The sequence below is a fragment of the Odocoileus virginianus genome, chromosome 7 (genome assembly GCF_023699985.2).
Source record: "Odocoileus virginianus isolate 20LAN1187 ecotype Illinois chromosome 7, Ovbor_1.2, whole genome shotgun sequence".
NCBI classification, from domain to species: domain Eukaryota; kingdom Metazoa; phylum Chordata; class Mammalia; order Artiodactyla; family Cervidae; genus Odocoileus; species Odocoileus virginianus.
In genome coordinates, this window is record NC_069680.1 from 34362965 (window position 1) to 34381217 (window position 18253).

Sequence of the window (18253 nt, forward strand, 5' to 3'; positions counted from 1 at the left end):
CAGGCAAGAATACTGGAGTGGGTAGCCATTTCCTTCTCCGGGGGACTTTCCTGACCCGGGGATTGTACCCACGTCTCCTGAATTTTAGGTGGGTTCTTTACCATCTGAGCCACAAGGTAAATATGAAAAGTAACTTACATCTGAGTGCTGGACTGTGGCAGCAGTGATGCATTTTGGCATTATCCCTGGGGTTTAGAGATGAAACATTTTAAGGGAGTTAAGGCATTTGTGAAAACTAAGTCTAACACCTTTGCAGCACCTGTGAAGCCAGGGGAGGAGGTTTCTGGCATGCTTCCCTTTAGGAGCAGCGCCAAGCCTGGGATATGCTAATGAGGTCGTCTGGATGTCACAGTGGTCTGTGAAGCACAAGAGGCCAGTTGCGCATTGGGATCTGAGCATCACAAAGATGGGGCTCTGGGAACAGTTTTCCCAAACTCACACTGAAGAAGTCCAGGGGGAACATTCTATCACCTGGGCCTACTGCTCTGCACCTCCTCCTCTGAGGTCTCTGGCCTCACTTTGGTGGAGAAGCCTTGGGTCAACAGGAGATGCTCACATGTGAAGCCATCTGCCACCAGGAACAAATGACTGCTGCTGGTCCTTGTCACCTATGAGTGGTTGATCCAAAGTGATCTGCGATTTTGGCACCGAGTACTCCAAGAGTCCTCATAATATCCTGTGAGAGGGGTGGGTCTGAGGCTCAAAGGCTGTCTGCTGAGACAGGCTGGCCCCCCTGAGCTGTCTGGCCAGCAGAGTGAGTGCCCACGGAGCCGTGGGCTCTATGCAGAGGGGCAGGCTTCTCCTTGCTCCAGAGGCTTGGGCACAGTCTAGGAGTTATATGACTTTTCCACAAGCAAAGGACAGAATGTAGCACTGCAAAGATTCTAACAAGGGAATCTGCTGCCAAACCCATTTGGCATCTCATCTGTGCCCTCTTTGCTGGTTAATGCTGAGGGCTGGGCAGGCTTCTCCCACCCCAACACTCCCTCTCTGGGGGAGGAGAGGAAATGTCATTTGCTGACACTGTTTGTATCACTGCCGTCACACCTGGTACCTCCCACACCTCACATCTGCAATACACACAGCTTGTTAAGATGAGACTGGTTCTAGAAGGTACCGCAAGGGAACCTTGTGGTGACGAAAGAGCTCTATACTTTGACTGTGGTGTAGTCACATGATTTCAAATGTGAAAAATCACATAGCAACAAACACAAAGAGGCACATATGCAACTGAGTGTGTTTGAAGCTGGTGACACCTGAGTGAGGTCATGATTGGATCAATGTCCATGTTCTGGTTGTGACACTTACTATAATTATGCAAGATGTCACCAGCGGGGGAAACTGGGGGATCTCTGTATTGTTTCCCACAACCGCATGTGAACCTAACAATTATCTCGAAATAAAAATTAATAATACACCTTGAAAAAAATCTCACGGTATGAAATGTGTTTAAGCTACTCTGAGAAACAGGCAGCTGAAGTCCCAGATGGAATCCTCTTTCATTGCTTCTGTCCCTTCTAGGTCTCAGGATTCTCATTCATCTTCCTGTCCCTCCCTTCAGCACCAGGAATGCCAGAGGCCACTGGGGACAGTGAGGACCTGTGGCCTCCAGGTGAGCTCTGGGACAGCAAGAGGAGTGAGGGGGGTGGGGTGAGTCTGGAAGGGGAGCTCTCAGGATGCCTGGGAATGTGCAGTTGGCACCCCTCACAGCAGGGCCGGCGGTCTGGCTTCTGTGTCCTGCAGGGAAACAAGGCGGCCCAGAGCTACTCTCTTCTGTCTCCAGAACTTCGCCAGTGTAGACTGCCTCTCAGAATGGGGGAGAGGAAGATTTAGAGCAGGGACAAGGGAATATTATACTTATTAAAATTAAAAGATGCTTGAAAGGAAAGCTTTGACAAACCTAGACAGTGGATTAAAAAGCAGAGATATCACTTTGCTGACAAAGGTCTGTATAGACAAAGCTGCAGTTTTGCCAGTAGCCACGTACAGATGTGAGAGTTGGACTGTAAAGAACAGGCTGAACACTGAAGAATTGATGCTTTTGAACTGTGGTGCTGGGAAAGACTCTCGACAGTTCCTTGGACAGCAAGGAGATCAAGCCAGTCAATCCTAAAGGAAATCAACTCTGAATATTCATTGCAAGGACTGATGCTGAAGCTGAAGCTCCAATACTTTGGCTACCTGATGCAAAGAGCTGACTCACTGGAAAAAACTGAAGGCAAAAGGAGAAGAGGGAAGCAGAGGATGAGATGGTTAGATAGCATCACCGACTCAGCGGACATGAATTTGAGAAAGTTCAGGGAGATAGTGAAGGACAGGGAAGTCTGGCATGCTACAGTCTGTGTGGTTGCAAAGAATCAGACACGACTTAGTGACTGAACAACAACCACATACTTATTAAAACAACTCCCCCCAAAAGTAGGTCATGAAAGAGTATTTCTAATTGATGTGATTTTTTGGCTCTGTTATAGAAACACAAATTTGTTTCTCCTATTTTAAGGCAAGCGTGATCTTGTTACTTTTTACTAGTGTACATTATAATTTTAGGAGCATCTCACTAGTGAATACTTTTGGGAGATACCGACAGAGTTAGCCAGTGGCACCTTCGGAAGAGGCTCTGTGCATGTCAATTATGTCTCCATAAAACTAAAACTATACAAGAATCCTCCAAGTTTTCCTGAGGCCATTTGCCCATCCCCAGGCCTCAGAGCTCTCTGCACGTGCTCTTGGGTGGCGGGGCATGACTGTTGCAATATTACTGAGCTGGCTCGTGAATGGGAGCAAACCTTAGTTTTCACAGCGCAGTCTTGGGAGGGGAAGAGAGATGATGATTTAAAAACTGGGTGGTGTCTGGTCTAAGGTTCAGAAATCCTCCTTTTTGAAGCATGGCATTCCCTTGTGGAAGCTGTTGGTACTGGTGTGTGTGTGTGTGTGTGTGTGTGTGTGTAGTGTGTATGTGTTTACACATTTTGTTTTGTTTGACATTATAACGTTTGCTCTGTTTACCCTGCTAGAAAAGCAGAAATCAGCAAGATCAGATACCATTTCCTTTCTTTAAGTGTTAGCTAGGTTTGATTCCTTCCCTGAGGCCTTGTCCTTCTCCCTGGCTTGGAGGAAACACCTCAGATCAAATGTTCCTTGGTTGATGGAAGATATAAATGGAATGCAAACAAGAATAGGAATCTTGGTTCGGATGTATTAACTTATTTGCATAACCACTATCAATTAAAAACTTAAAATATTTCCCAGATGTTCTCATGTGATTATATTACAAGACAGCAATTTAAAATTGCCCCAAGGTCAGCATCTTAAGCAAAAGCAACTAGTCTAAGAAATATGAAGTAACACATACTGGAAACAGGTACCACAGGAGGGTTATGGAGCGGCCTAGAGCACACACAGATTGACGGGTGATTAGAAGGAAGATTGCCTGAGGGGAACTTGAGGGCTATTAGGTTGCAGTTTATGTTCATCAAATTTAAACACCTGGTTTGATAAAGTTGTGTGATTTCTTAAGCCTTGATATTTGCTCCAAGTAACTATTTCTGCATAATTTAGGTCATGTTTTTCTTACGGTTGCCTGATCCCTCCATGCCCTGTGAGCATCACTTGTGGTGCCCACTTATCATGGTGGGGACTTAAAACTCCACAGTGAGGACTCTGGACAGGAGACCAGTAAAAAGATCTGATAGCTGCCAGGGGTTACGGGTGGGGAGAATACACAGGCAGAACACAGAGGATTTGGGGGCAGTGAAGACCGCTGTGTGATGCTGTAATGATGCATAAATGTCATTGTATGTTTTTCTGAACCCGTAAAATATACAATACCAAGAGGGAAGCTTATTTAAACTATAGACCTGAGGTGATTACTATGTATCAATGTAGGTCCAACAGTCATAACAAATGTACCACTCTTGTGAGGATGCTGACAGTGGGGGAGGCTGTGCATGAGTTGGGGGTATATAGATGGGAAATCTGTGTACATTTCTCTCAGTTTTGCTGTGAACTGCTCTAAAAACATGAAAATCTTATGTAAAATGTCCATAAACTCCTAGGGTTTTCAGTTTTGGCTGTTGGAGGACCATGAAGTTAACATCTCCTTGAGCCACCACAAGGCCTCAGGCACCATCCACTAAAAGGCCCTAATTTGGATGTTTAACCAGTCAATGCTCTATAATTGCCAGTTCTTGCCTTTCTCCTAAGTCCCCAGACAATCTTAATCCCCATCAGGGATCTATTTATTATACACAGTCTTCTCTTCTTGTTCTGGTCCATGCCAACCTTTCTATCTTGGCTTGCATTATTCCAGCAACCTAAACATTAAACTTGCCCTTCTGCCTACTCAGAATGTTTTCTATTTCCAGAATGTTTCCAGGTCTTCAATAACTTCTGCAATTTTGTCTTCAGAAGGGTCCCTCTTAACACTCTCCAAAGGATCCTTTCTCCACATCCCACCTCCAGCCACTCTATACAACATTAAACTATTTTATGTCTTTAGATAATTTATCTCCTTCAAACTTATGATGTTATTTTCTTATTTACTGTCTTCCCTGTTCCTCCTTTTTAAATGTAAATTCTTCCAGAGTAAGGATTGTTGTCTATGTTGTTTCTGCTATATCCTGGTATCTAGACTCGTCCTTGGCATGCAGCATTTGTTGACTGGATAAATAAGTAGGTAGATGAATGAATGGCATCAAGGGAAGTGTATCCTGGGCTCCAATGACTGCCTTGTCAAGACTTTTCATTTAAAATATAGAATTATTAATAAACACATTATAACATCATATTGAGTTTAAAAAATGCATTGCCTTCGGTTAGATACTATTGTAGTTTGGATTGTAGCTTTACAGACTTTAAACGCCTATTCAGTCATTAGCTGTATCTATTAATGTCTATCTATATCTATGCATCTATCTTCATATCTATATAATATATATGCTCCTCTGTAATTTGCTCTTTGAAATGATATACTTTCATATAAAACATAGTTATGCAATCTATAAGAAAGTTGAAGATTACACAGACTTACAGCCATGAGCCCTAAATTTAAGAATCTCTGAACCAACAAAATCTCCCACGGACTAAATACCATAAAAACAACAGCATGTCAATGGACCCAGCATGCCAGCCCCAGCAAGTATTGGCCTGGCCATTCTCCAAGTATTTGCCAGACTATGTCACACTGGAAGCTTTGCACAACCTGTGTTTTCTCACAGTGGAATCTGCACTGCAAGAGTCTAAGTACGCCTGAAATGTAGCTGACCCACTGCAAACAAACAAACAAAAAAATGAAGAAAGCTCAAACAACATCTAACCAGTTGAGAATAGCAATGATGTCATAACTTACATAAGTTTAGTTCCCGTGATTCCATTGCAAGTGTGAATTAGACATTGTGGTATCAAAAATAAGTAGAAGAACCTTGAGGACATTGTGCTAAATTAAATAAGACCGGTCACAAAAAATTAATAATACTGTATGATGTCAGTTATCTAGCATATCTAGATTCACAGAGACAGAAGGTAGAATGGTGGCTTCTCGGGGCTGAGGGAGGAGTGGGTAGTTGCTGTTTCATGAGTGTGCAGTTTCAGTTTTGCAAGATGAAACAAGTTTTGGAGACTGTATGCTCCAAAATGTAAATGTACTCAACACTACTGAACTGTATGTTTACTAATGTATGAGATAGTAAATTTTATGTTGTGTATGGTTTACCACCATGAAGAAAAAAGTTTTAATTAAAACAAAGAGAATAACTGAAAGAGAAACAAATATTCCTCACATGTTATGCTTCTCTGTATTTTCACTTTCCCAAAATTAGGATTACCATTTATCCCAGTTTGCTTAGGACAGTCCTGGTTCACTCGTGTCCTTGTGCAATTATTCATAGGTCTCCCTTTCATTCTTAAAAGTGTTGTGGGTGAAAATTATTGTGCTTCTCTTATCCAGTATGCCTTTGGTAGCAGAGGACAGCCAGAGAACTGACAACTAGAAAGCTAGTACCTCCATTTATTCATTTATTCCATCGGTCACTCACATCAAAAAGACCTCTGTATCTTCTACCTGTTATCACACTGGACCCTACATTTGTGTTCAGGTGACTACCTTCCCAGATAGGCTGTAAGTTCCTCAAGGACAGAACTTATACCTAATTCATCCAGTGTCTCTTATCCCAGCCCAGTGCCTGACACACATCAGGTTCCTAGCAGATGCTTGCCAAATTGCAAGATGTCCTGGTTCCAGCTGAGAGACAGCCGTGAGGAGGGCTGGCCTTCATTAGTGCTGAACCTCCAAAATAGCCTTTGTTCTGCGCTTGTTGGGGTGGTCCTGAAGGGTCTCCTTGGCTAGGTAGACAAGGGGAGGGCAAGAGCCTCAGCAGAAGTTTCTTTCTCATATGCTTCCCACTTCCAAGTGCCTTGATAGGGTATTTGTATTTCCTGATCATGTTGCTTGCTTACTCTCTTTCTTTTTTTTAAAAAAACAAACTAAGAAGCATCTCCACTTGTCCCCAAAATAGATGCTCACAGAAAGCCAATAAATGCTCCATAAAGCTTGCACATGTCCCTCTAATGTAAGTTATTTATTTGTAAAGCCAAGCTTTGAAATTCTGCTGTGGCTCAGCAAGCTGGGCTAATTCTCTCAGCTCAGTGGCAAGCTTTGTAAAGCGGCTCTTGGTTTCTTCTTTCAAAGGCAACTCTGTCCTCAAGGTGAGTTTCAGCCAGTCAAGTCACCTCCTCAAATACCACGCGTTTGTCTCCAGGCATGGGATTGAGTTACACTCCTTGTTTGAGTTTTTTTGGGGGGCTCTTCTCTGATCTCTAATGACCCATGGCCATTTACAGACTCAGTAGCACCTCTATCTTCCAAGTTGCTGAAGATCTGTGATCCCAAGAAAGAATATGGTTTCACCTGCTTCACTCCTTCTATAGTTTCTTCCTCCTCCTCCTCAGGACACTGGATTTGAGGGCCTGTGACCCTAGAGCAGTGGGAGGAGATGTCTGGACAGGAGTGCTAAGTAAATGTTAATGAATCAGCAGGTTCAGACTGGAATGTCTTTTAGGGATTTAAGACTTGTTTTCATAAAATAAGCCCAACATCTGGATGGCATTTGGCTTAAGAACCACCAAGAGCTTCCCACTTATCCCTTGATCAATCTTTCCCGGTGTGCATCATTTTTTATTAGTCTTTTCCAAACAACTTTGATTTCATTATCCTCTTTAGTGTAATTTTTTTTCTGTTTTATTACTTTCTGTTCTTCTCTTATTATTTCCTTCCTTCTACAAATGTTCCCAACTTACTATGAGACTTAGTTCATTAAACTACAACTTTTTGGGACACATTTTTCTCTTTCTTGGTGATTATCATATTCATTAGTGTCTTTTTATTTTATTTTATTTTTTTGACACAGTACCATGGTTGTGTCTTGTGTGTAATTGGCTGATGACTTAAAGATGAGATAATTAACCCCCGGTCTCAAGAAGGTTCTATTTAAGGAAGGAGATAAGAAAGTACATGTTAAGTGCCAAATTAATATCACCGTAGAACCAACCATAAGATTTCAGAGTAATGCTTATCGCTGACAGTTCTGAGGAGGAGTGAGGTGACTAAAGTCAGACCCTGCAGGACAGGGTGGACATGGAGTAGCTCAGAGGAAACCCAACAGGGACAATTTCATAAGCCCACCATGATCTGGGGAAAGACCACTCCCAAGGCAAAGAGACTGTGAGGTAAAAGGCCAGAGAAAGGAGCCAGGAGCATGGTGCATAGGACCCAGGGTGTATTGACTCCCAGGAGCATTGTCTGTGCAGCAAGGCAACCTGGGATTGTCTCAGCAGCAACACTATAATCATCTAAGAGAACTTAGATGTTTTTAATGGAGACATACCAGAAGCAGGGGGACTGCGGGAAAGAGGAATGGTGGGCAATGACACGATGAAAGAACTTTCCATCTGAGCTCCTGGGTGAGCATGTGTCACTTGTGAAGCTCCTCCAAGTCAGTCACAGAGAGGCCCACGTAACAAAGAGCACCTTGTCAGCAGAGCCATGAGCCCTACTTTAGACGGGAGACGAAGGTGAGGCTTTGCTGCAGCTCTGGGGTCAAACCAGGCTGCACTATTGCCTCCTGGCAGCCAGTGTTGTTCTAGCACCTGCCACCTCCTTTCAAGGTCTTTCAGCAGTAGCAGACAGGTATAATTGGGGCCTGTGTGGGTGGTGGGCTTGGACTTCCTCCTCCCAGGTGCTTCTGATCCTGGCACTACCCTAAGCAGGTGGGTATGGTCCCCACAAAAGCAGATCCCAGGAGGAAAGTTCAAGAGTTACAGCACTATGCTCAGCCTCCCCCTTCCAGGAAAAACTTCTCCCATGCCAGGCATGGGAGGGGGCGCGCAGGACACAGTGTCCTTGCCTTGGGTTTCAGGGCACTACCTCCCTGCAAACTCAGAACAGACCTTGAACTGCAACACATTTAGAAGTCTGAGTCCTAGAAGGGGCTTCAGATTCAGCACCTCCCCACCTGTACCTGGGCACGTGCATGTTATCTGAGGAGAGCGCAGTGCCCTCTTGTGCTGATGGGGGGTTTTACCAGGCTTCGATTCCCTGAGAAAAAAGAGCCCTTGCCTAGTGAGGCTTTAGGTGCAGCCCATCCAGCAGCCCCACTCTTGCACAACCAACCTCCAGCCCTCAAGCAGGCTAGGCAAAGAGCTTCCACTTCCAAGCTTGAGAACTTCCAGAAGATTTCTAATCCCAAGGAAATGATATAGCTGTTTCCAGAATGTAAATGCTCAGGAAACTCATCCACAGAAAAGGCACCTGCCTGCTCTCCCACAAACACCACATCTGATCTCTAATTTCCTATCCACAAGCCCTGAGGTTTTCCCGCATACCACTGCCTCCTCCAGGATTCACTCCATCCCCCAGAGCTCATCTCCGCCAAAATCAGAATTTCTCTCAAGCCAACACAAGCATCTTGCCAGGAATTCATTCGTTCATTCATTCATCTATTCCCAAGGGACGTATTCCATTTGCACTGAACACCAGAGGGAACTAACATCCGAAACAATTAACTCATCTCCTACCTCATATATTAAGCTGACCCCATACACCTTTGAGGACCCTGTCCCTCCCTCATTCAGCAGCAGATCCACCCTAGCTGGGGGCCAAGCTTGTGGATCTTTGTCTCAGGGATTCTCTCCAGGGACCCATCTCAGCTTAGGAAGCACTATACAGTCTTGGATCATTTTAGCCTCGAAGACTATCTTTCAGGTAAAATTGTCATGTCTTCTCCTAGTAAGTGCCGGGGATTTAAGGTGCTTTTGAAGGCCTTCCTGATTTGGGGTGCTAGAGATTCATCAGAGGTAAGCTGATATGTTCTACTGTTTATATTATATAGGCTTCTCCTCATTATTACTGAGTTCTGTTTGACTATTGTAATATTTTACTTTGCCTTGGAAATTAAATCTGCTTAGTCCTGTTGGCAAGTAGTGCTAGTAAGAGGACTGCAGGTCCTTAGCCAGCACATATTGCACCTATCAGCTTTTATGGTTGAAATGTGGTTTGGGTGGATCAGAACAAGGCAGCCTGTACAGCCTGGAGAAAGCTGTAAGCCAGCAGGCATACCTGTGTGGAACCTTGGAGCTTGGGCTCATGGAGATCTTCTCTGACAACCAGTCTTAAATAGTTCCTTCACCTAGACCACTTTTGATCATGTCACCTTATTTTCTTTAGAGAAATTATCATGAACTGAAATTATTTTATTTTCCCACTAGTTTGCTGTCCCTCTCAATTACAAGGTGACGTACCTGAATTCCTCTTTGAATCACCAGAGCAATAATGTAATAGTGTGCCTGGGATAGAAGGGACTCGACACACCTGTATTGAAATGAATAGACACACCTTTACCCTCAGTATCTTCATTTCTCACTTTGGAACCAGGGTGTCATTCTCAAGGGGCACCTGCACATTTTTGAAACATAGTGCTGTGAAGTGGAAAGGTGAGCTCATTCTATAGTCAGCCTCATATGGATTTTAAGATGGCTTCTGAGCACTGTGAGAAAATTTCCCTTTTCAAAATAATACTGAGTGAATAAAACTCCTTTCAGCTGAGGGTTCTAGGTACAAAGCCTTCCCTGTCTTGGTGTAGTTTAGAAGTTAAAGATGTCTGTTTGTTACCAACTGTGTCTTGGTACGTTACCACTCTAAAAGAGGTGGGCAAACCCACACATAATGCTGGCATCCTATGAATCCATGGGCCACTAGAACAGATGACACCAACCGGCCCAACTCCAGCCCCATCTGTCTTGGATGTGTGACCTTGGGGACATTATCTAACCTCTGTAGGAATGAATCTTTCATCTGAAAACCTGGGGAATATTAGCCCTACTTCATAAGATTGTTTAAATGACTGAATAAGACAATCCATGCAAAATGCCTAACATGCAGTGAGTGGTCAATAAGTACCAGCTCTCCCTCTTTCTTCTACTTCCTCTTCCCCTTTATCTCTGCTTTTTCCTCCCCCTCCTTTTTCTTCCATCCTCCTGTTCCTCCTCCTTCTTAATGATAGTCTAAATAATTAATACACATCCTCTTACAATTAAGATTCTTTTCCACTGGCCATAGGAAAGCCATAATGTACGAGCCAGGAAGTGGTGTGCATAGGAGATGAGATCAGTTTTTATATTAGCTCATTCATTTGAGCCACCTGGTGCTCATAGGCCAGGCTTCCTTCCTAAAATGTGGGTACCAGAACTAAAGCATCTGTGCTGTGTGCTAAGTCGCTTCAGTTGTGTCCAACTCTTTGCAATCCCATGCACTGTAGTCCACCAGACTCCTCTGTCTATGAGATTCTCCAGGCAAGAACACTGGAGTGGGTTGCCGTGCCCTCCTCCAGGGGATCTTTTTGACCCGGGGTCAATATCTGTTCAGAGAAGAAAAGACGACAGTATCACCCACCTGCCCAGGACCTACACTAGTTTTCCTATGGAGTAACCCCAAATAGCCTGCATGGGGGCATGTCTCAAGATCACTGGTTGACTCATACTGAGTCCTATGTAATAATATGAATTATCCTAAAATACAGAATAGAGATCAAAGCTGCAGAGGTCAAGTTGTGCTAGCAAACCACCTCCATGACAAGGGGAAGGTCAGAAGCAGTTCCTGTGGCAAATAGTTGCCTGGTTTGTGCTCTTACCTCAAATCTTGCTTTGTTTATCTAAAGATCACGAAGCCTTTCAAGCTCCCATTTGACGAGCGGCTGGAGGCCTGGGCAGGCGACCACACAGCTTGGCAGATGTTAGGAAGCTGGTCTGAGACACATCAGTTAGAGTGTCTGAGTGGATTCCCCAGAGCCAGGGTCTGGGAGAGAAGCAGGTAAAGTGCTTTTGAGACAGTTTGCCCTCTCTGCCCAGTCTCCAATGCACAGCCCGTCATCGCCCACTGTGGTTGCCTTCTCCATGCGAAGCTCATGTCGTTGACCACCTGTAGGATAGTAGGGCCCAGAAGTATTTTGCTGGTAAGTGGGCACAGTTTTTTCATCAGCATCATCACCGGAACAATATTTTGCAATATTTCTGGCTGGGATGAGAATGTAGCATTGACTGCATTTGCTGTGTGTTCTAATCCAAGGTCTGAGTGTTACCTCTGTACTGTAGGAGAGGATGCCCATAGCCTGTAGAACTACCGTAAATCTGAAAAGTACCACAATTTTGTCTGGTGGAGGTGAGATCTCTTGACAGTTTAACTCTTCACAGAGTACCTTTCTAAGGAATATTGGGAATATGAAGAGAAGGAGGGAAGGGAAAGGCGTTAGTTTCTCAGTCATATCTGACTCTTTGCTACCCCATGGATTGTAGCCCACCATGCTCCTCTGTCCATGGGATTCTCCAGGCAAGAATACTGGAGTGGGTTGCCATTTCCTTCTCCAGGGGATCTTCCTGACCCAGGGATTGAACTGGGGTCTCAAGTCTGCCTGCATTGCAGGCAGATTCTTTACCATTAGAGTCACCATAATTTATCTCTTCGCAGAGAAGTGTTTCTAAGGAATATGGGGAATATGAAGAGAAGGAGGGAAGGGAAGCAAGTAGCAACTTGATCTTAACCAACATGAAGTTCAGTTTCCTTGTTTGTAGTTTGGAGATAGTAACATAGATGAGATAGAAAGGATTCTAAGTGTTGAAGTAGCTGATTTCTCTATACAGCACCCAGCCTGTGGTGGATAACCCCAGCCCTTTACTCTCAAAGAGCCCTCTATTCTGAGCTTACCAGCCCAGCAGAAGCCAGGACTACCAGCAAAGATAAGAACAGTGAGCTACACTTCAGGGGCAGGAATAGTGAAGAGGGAACTGGTGTCTGGATGGAGCACTCTCTGGCAATGTGTCTGAGGGTGGTGATGGGTCTTGAGCTGGGATGACAGAGCCCGGCCCTTCCTTGACAGCAGGTGTTGTATGTGACAAAGCGGAGTCAAAGCCAAGTGAAATCAGATCAAACCTAGACCAGCATCAAACCCAGACCCTGGAAGAAGAGCTGCTCCTAGCCTGGCCCTGTGACACTTGAACACATAAGGCCCCCTTGTGGGTCTCAAGACTCTCCACCCACTGACAAAGCAGAGTTAGGCCCCCACAGGAGTGATAACACTGAGTTAAGCCTCTAGCAGTTGCAGTTACAGTTTGGAATTAATTCTCTTCTTTTCTTTTTTTTTTTTTAAAATCAATTTAAATCTGTGTAGGGGTAACCATCATGGAAGTCAAATAAATCATCACTGGATAATATTTCTCATTAAATCCTTTGCACTTATTTCTGTGTTTTTATGTCTCTTTATATCACCGTTCAGAAAAAATGAGACTGAGGCTGTTAAGCTGTCAAAATAAATTTGGTTCAGTTTATAATGTGCTCACAAATTTTTTGGACTTTAGTATTTTCTAGTTTCAATCAGAACTTGCCACAAAACAAATGAGGTCTGGGCATTTGTGTCTTTTGTGATGAAAATGCTATGATTGGCATGTAATCATATTTAGCATCATTTCTTCCCTCTTTTTAATCAATGTTCATTCTTAGATGAGCCCCAGCCAGGTATGACTGTGTAGTATTTTAGACACTTAAGATTTTATTAATAGACGTGTTTTTGCTGAAAATGTCCTAATCATTTTGACTTACTTACCCTTCTACCACATATTCCTTATTATCATTCTTGTAAATAAATTACACACAGAAATAGAAGGAATTTTGGTTTTCTTTATTCACACCTTTGATTCCCCTGGTGGCTCAGAGGGTAAGGAGCCTGCCTGCAATGCGGGAGACCAAGGTTCGATCCCTGGGTTGGGAAGGTCCCCCGGAGAAGGAAATGGCAACCCACTCCAGTATTCTTGCCTGGAAATTCCCATGGCTGGAGGAGCCTGGCAGGCTACAGTCCACGGGGTTGCAAAGAGCTGGACACGACTGAGCGACTTCACCTCTTCACTTTGTTACAAGACCTCCAGGAAAGGGATAAGTTCAGGAAAAGTATATATATCATTTAGGGCTAGGCATCGTAAGAAACACTTTTAGGTATTAAACTCTTCAAATTTTCATAACATTGAAGTAGGTACTTTTACCTTTCCAATTTTACAGATGATAAAACAGACAATGAATTAAGTAACTTGTCCAAGTTTGCAAATTCTAAACAACTGTAACAAGCCCCAGGGCCAGAGTCAAGTTCCTGAATACTTACACCATTGCAGATTAGGGAAATTTTTAGCCACTATTTCTTCAAATATTTTTTCTGGCCCTTTTTCTCTTACTGGGACCCCTATAATGGAAAGGTTATTATGCTTGATGTTGTTTCAAAAGTTCCTCAAGACATCTCCACTTTTAAAAAGTCTTCTTTCATTTTGCCACTGTCTGGGTGAATTCTATTGTTTAGTCTTCCATCCAACTCATTGATTAATTCTGCTGCCTCATCCAGCCTGCTGTTGAACCCCTCTAGTGTATTTTGCATTTCAGTTATAACTTCTTTTGGGTACTTTAAAAAATATTTTCTATTATTCTCTTGTGTTCAGTGAGTATCTGCAACCATTACTTTGAACTCTTTATCAGGCAGATTCTTACCTCTGTTTCTTTTTTTTTTTTTTAAGTTTTGTCTTGTTATATCTATTGAAACATAATTTTCTGTTCCTCATTTTGCCTACTTCTCTGTATTTTTTTCTTACGTATTAGGTAAATCAGCTCTCTCTCCCAATCTTGAAAGTATTATCATATTTATTGTGCAGCTCAGAGGCACTATCCCACCTGGGTACCAGAGTCAGGAACCCAAGGGACGTCTCCTGTGTGGGCTGTGTGGACTGGCCTGTTGTGGTGAGGCTGTGGCTGTTGGCTGCAGCATGCTAGTGGCTGGGGTTCTCTCTCTGCCAGTGGTGGGTCACGCCCAGCCAAGTTGCAAGGACAAGCAGGGCTCTCAGCAGCACATACCTTCTGATACTAATAAGTCAGAAAGGAATTTAAAAAATGGCACCTGCCAGCAGGGCATTAGCAAAGTAATGACTCTCACCAGTGTCTCAGTCCCCAGAGGGAATCCCAAATTGTTCCTGCCTCCACTGCAGCTGTTTCGAGATTAGTAAGGGGGTCCCCTTCACCTGTGGTCCAGTCCTTTTTATTCCAGTGTTTTTGCACTGGTTTTCAGGCTGATGAGTTAGTATGTGAGTCCTTTAAGAGTGGGCATGCCTGGTGATTTTTTTCCCTCTGACTTCTTTCAAGATTTTTTCTTTATCCTTGATTTTTTATAGTTTGAAAATGATATCCCTTGGTGGAATTTTTGTTTGCTCATTTGTTTGCTAGTTTCCTTTATCACTTGTCCTGCTCAGTGTTTTATGAGGTTCCTGAAGCTATGGTTTGGTGTCTGACATTAATTTGGGGGAAATCTCATTCATTATTGTTTCCAACATGTTCTCTATTCTTTTATCTCTTTCTTCTCCTCTGATATTCCCATTACACATATACCTTTTGCATTTGTTGCACCATCCTTGGATATGCTATTCTGTTTTACTTTAGCTTTTATTCTCTTTGCCTTTGGTTTTGAAGGGTTCTATTGGTATACCCTCTAGCACGGAGATTCTTTCTTCAGTCATGTCCCGTCTTCTAATAATCCTGTCAAAGGTGATCTTCATTTGGGTTACAGTGATTTTGATCTCTAGCATTTCATTTTGGTTCTTTCTTAGGATTTCCATCTCTCTGCTTGCATCTAGTCATGCTTGCTGTCTACTGAGCCATTAGAGTCCTTAGCATATTAATCATGGTTGTTTTAAATTTCTGATCTGATCATTTCAATGTCTCTGCCAAGTCTGGTTCTAGTGCTAGGGAAGGGGAGCCTTCTATAGTCCTGCAATTAGGTCTTTGTGTTTTAGTGAGCCTGTGCCTCTGTGAACTTCACAGGTTTCTCAGTTTTATATCTTGGTTGAGATGGGATGACTGGAGTGGGCTGGAGTTGGGTATTTACCTTCTCCAGGCCAGTTAATTCTTGATAATACCCCAGCAGGTTAAGCTCTGGTTAACTAATCTCCCTGGAGGTGAAAATGAAGGTCGCTCAGTCCTGTCTGACTCTTTGCAACTCCATGGACTACACAGTCCATGGAATTTTCCAGGCCAGAGTTCTGGAGCGGGTCGTCTTTCCCTTTTCCAGGGGATCTTCCCAACCCAGGGGTCGGACCCAGGTCTCCTGCACTGCAGGCAGATTCTTTACCAGCTGAGGCACAAGAGAAGCCCAAGAATACAGGAGTGGGTAGCCTATCCCTTCTCCAGTGGATCTTCCTGACCCAGGAATCAAACCAGGGTCTCCTGCATTGCAGGTGGATTCTCTACCAACTGAGCTATCAGGGAAGCCTCATCCCTGGAGGTGAGACTTTATTAAAAAGAACAAAGTGCTCTTGTATATTCCAAAAATGGCTCCTTTTTTCCTATCCTCTGCCAGAAGCATGAGGAGGTTTTTCTCTGATATTTACTGTGGGAACTTGGTCAAGCTCCTGAAGGTAAATCTCACAATATTATGGGAGCCCTCCTATGTCTGGATACTCCAGGAATTTTTTAGTTTGCAGACTTGTCTGCACTGAGCCTTTAGCAATTCATCAACTACAGTTAGATTTTCCTAGCCCACCACTGGTTCCCAAGGTTGTTACCTCTTGTGAGTCTCTGCTTTGGTAAGCTGTGCCTCTGTTTTGGGCTGTTTATCTCTCCAGTTCTAGGAGCAGTGATTTGCCCTGTGTCCTTCTCTTTTATATGCATCAAGAAGAATTGTTGATTTTTCAGTCTATTTAGTTTCCCCTCCCTTCCCATTATTGATTTTGGCAAATACTTCGAGGGAAAACCACCAAGTGTTGAGCTTATTTTATGTGGTTTACTTCTCTCAGGCATTTTTGCCACTTAATTCATAGCCATGCTGGTATCTATTCAATGTTCTCAATAACTGTTTATTTTGCATTATATCTGGATTTAAAAATTTTTCTTGGCAGAAGTGTTGGTCTACTTCAAGCTACTCTATTTTGGTCAGACCTAGAAACCCCTTCAAATCTTTATTTTATGAGAGACAGACTAACATATAGCCACAACTCTAGAAATAGGAAGATCTGTGATCCATTTTTGGCTCTGTTACTCACTAATTTTGAGAACTTGAACTTGTTTCTTAACCTCTTAGTGACCAAATTTACAAAGTCATATTTTTTTTAATGGAGCTTACTTTTTAATGGGGAAAAATAATTAATAAGAATAAAATATAATTAATGGTATGAAAATTATAATTATATATCATTACTATATAGATATTATTTAATGATACGGAACTGGATAGCATCTTTTGTGGCAACAGGATAAAGAAGCAAAGATATTCCAAAATAAAGTTCTAAGTAATTGTGTCAATATTTTAAAATTGGGTAGAGAAAAAAAGTTGAGAATAAAGAGTAGGTGAAAAATTGTGGGTATGTGGCATCACAAAAGATGGGGAAGGAGAATGTTGTGAGAATAAAGAGGTAGACAGCACTATCAAATACCACTGTGATATAAAGTAGGATGAGGGCAAAACGTTGATCACTGAATATGTGAAAATTGATATGTGAAAATTGTTGGAAACTTTAACAAGAGCTATTTCAATAGATTTTTGTATACAAAACCAGAGAGAGATGAGCTGAAAAATAAAGCAGAGATTTAAACAAGATGGACAAGTTTAGACAACTTTGTCAAGAAGTTTAGTTTGAAGAGAGAGCAGGACATGGAGTTATACTTATAAAATCTCAGTAGAGGGCTTTTTAAGATCTATCCCTTTTCAGCTCATGTAGAACTCAGTCTCGGTACTGGTTTTTCTCTCCCTCATCTTTTTCAATGAGCCCTTGTTTTTGTTGCCCACTCACAAGGCTTTTCTTTCTCCTTTCCTTTGCTTTGTGGTACAACCAATATTTAGCCTTTCGTTTCTAACTGAGGGTGAGTTCTTTTTCATATTTTTAATTACTATTTCAGATTATGGTTATATTAGATAAATTAGTTGGTAGTTAGTACCTTGTATTTATTTAAACATTTCAAAATAGCATAGTCGTTTGTCCTAAAACAGTAATTATTACATTGCAGAGTTCCTATAGCAGGTTTAAAAGATAGATTGCAGCAAAGTATAGGGTAGAGTCGAAAATTCACAGGATTCTGAGCCAGAAAACCCTGAGTTCATGTCCAACTTCTGTATGTCAGCTTCAGCAATTGATTAATCTTAATTTTATAGATTTTATCTATAGAGAGATATATATTGATTTATCCATATAGAGAGATTATAAACTATCTAGATATATATGTAAAATCTATCTTTTAAACATATCTATAATCATTTACTCTTTAATTATGTATCTATATATGTATATATGTGCACATCTATGTGTGTATATGTAATTTATAATTTCTCCTTAGAGATATATTGAGATGCCTTGATGAGATACTCAAATACTTGCCATACAAAAAGCAGTAGTTCCTTTTTTCTTTTTTCCTCAGCTCTCCATTCTTTTAAATAACCAGCAATACAACTTTTAAGAAAGTATATCCATCTTTTTCCTTTTCCAATGACATCATCCTTTGCTATTGTCTTTCCCATCTCCTAAGTATCATTCATTTTAGTACAATCAATTTGAAAACTTTACTTTGCAACATCTTGGGTCACAGACTAGACTATTTTTGACACTCATTCTCTCCTTTCATTTCACAGGCTATTTATTGAGCCGTAGTTCCAAAAACTGTTTCTTTCTCTATCAATACTGCTAAAATTATGTC